This window comes from Haliotis asinina, chromosome 1 (assembly GCF_037392515.1).
Source record: "Haliotis asinina isolate JCU_RB_2024 chromosome 1, JCU_Hal_asi_v2, whole genome shotgun sequence".
Classification (NCBI taxonomy): domain Eukaryota; kingdom Metazoa; phylum Mollusca; class Gastropoda; order Lepetellida; family Haliotidae; genus Haliotis; species Haliotis asinina.
Genome location: NC_090280.1, coordinates 96,523,737 through 96,525,678, shown reverse-complemented (window position 1 = coordinate 96,525,678; position 1,942 = coordinate 96,523,737). Strand labels below are relative to the sequence as shown.

General features: G+C 42.6%; 1 pseudogene; it reads right to left on the bottom strand.

Moving 5' to 3' along the window:
- Window positions 1-476: 476 nt before the first annotated feature.
- Window positions 477-1,647, bottom strand: LOC137277366 (uncharacterized; annotated as a pseudogene).
- Window positions 1,648-1,942: the final 295 nt, after the last annotated feature.

Below are 1,942 nucleotides of genomic sequence, written 5' to 3'. Positions count from 1 at the left end.
TGTTAGCTGGAATGGAAATACCTTTGTATTCTGCATATTTGAGAAGTGCTATTTTTTCCCCGTTCTCAGTCAACTCCTTGTCTTAGATACCACGGTGTGTACAAGTCGCCTTTTTGAAGAAACCTTGTTCCATTGAAGGCCTTGCATTCCTTCAATAAATGTGTAAGGACATTAGTTCCCAATACGACTTCTACTCTACAGTTGTATCTAGAATCAGGAACCTATTCCACTACCAACAGATTTGATGTTGACTTCCACAAATCCTTTATACGGCAATGGCGATCCTCACCGTGTTCAATATCCAACATGCATTCTAAGACTTGTACAGGTATGACTGGGGTCATAGAATAATTCTGATACAGTTGTTGTTTCAGTATCCAATAAAACTCTCGAGGAAATGTTTTCAACCTGTATTTCACCTCCATTGGAACGTCCTACTAATTTGTCCATTATCAGTTTTCCTCGGGGTTTTGAGCCTAGGCCTGATAGTCCCCTTTGCCCATAGGCCTGTTCCAGTTTAAAGGTTTGCGGCGATGATACAACCGGACCCAACATCCATAAGCAAGGTGACCAGGGTACCCACATCTCCTACAATTCCTGAGACTGAGCCCGGTTCTGGGTTGCTATAGATGGTGAATGGGAAGTAGCTTGTTGCGGTGCACTAGGATGAGCAGATGATACACTGCTTGGACCATAAGCTGACCAACCTTCGTTTCCATGTTTATGTTAACCTCTGCCTTTCTTTCTGTTATGTCCACCTCGGAATGATGAAACTGCAGGTACTTGATGGTTGTAGTTGACAGATGGAGCTTGTGTCTGAACGGTCACGTGTTTCTGTTGTTAGTTCATCTCGGCAAACTCAGAGTACATCTCCTTGAACATTGACTTAATGTCAGAAATGTCCTGACTAGATGAGTCAGTGGCTGACTCATCCTTAGCTGAATAAACTGTGGCTTGTTTGGCCTTTGCCTAGGTTGCGTCAGCAGTGCTTCGTTGGAGATCCAGCTCCATTTCCCTGAGCCACAAACCAAGATCTTCAAAGTTTGAGATTGAGTCATACTTGTATCCAGCCAAACTTTTAAGAGCTGGATTTAGACCATCCCATAAACGTGTCCTCAACATTTCATCCTGTTCATCAGGTGGTATTGGTTTTTGTTTTGCTGATAGAGTAGCCTTTCCAAGCGACAACTCCATGCTGAGACGACATCGCTTGCTGTAAAACGTGGACACGAGTGCAGATCTCCGTGGAAGTGTCCAAGAGCACATTTAACTCTTTGATAATATATCTGATGTGATGACCTTAGGTCCCAGTTCATGGCTGCTAGAGATTCTTCTCCTTTAAGGGATCTTCCCATGGCTTGTAGGATTTTATCTTGGAATAGATTTGTGTATCAAATAAACAATCGACTTCATAGCGCCACAAGTCATACTCAGTGTCCTTACCAGGCTGTCCACTGAAGGTAACTTTGGGAAGTTTAGATAGGTCACTGCCAATGCTTTCGTATCAGATTCTGGGTTTACTCAGTCGGGTTCCTTCTTAATGACAGGAGTTGTATCCTGCTGTGATAATCCTTGAATCCAATACTTTAAATCCTCAGGTGAGTCCTACTTGGGTTTGAATCCTGCCTCTCGAAAAGCTTCCGCCATGGTATCGAGTTCCTGTGGCCAAGTCATGTTTTAATCATTATTAGTTTCATAGTTTATACGTTTCAATTTTAAGTACTTGTATATAGTTAATAGGTGTCAGCTTTTATGTGTACAAATAAAATATAACCCTGTCAGTTAAATGTATCTCTGCACCCACAATCACTCCAATTAACAATAGCCACTCTACTGGGTCAGGCCAGGTACTAACCCATGCGCTTACACTCTGCACATGCTACTTTTGTCCTTGTGTCTGTTTCTCTGGTCAGCTTGCCACCTATTGTCTGCTACGTTTTAA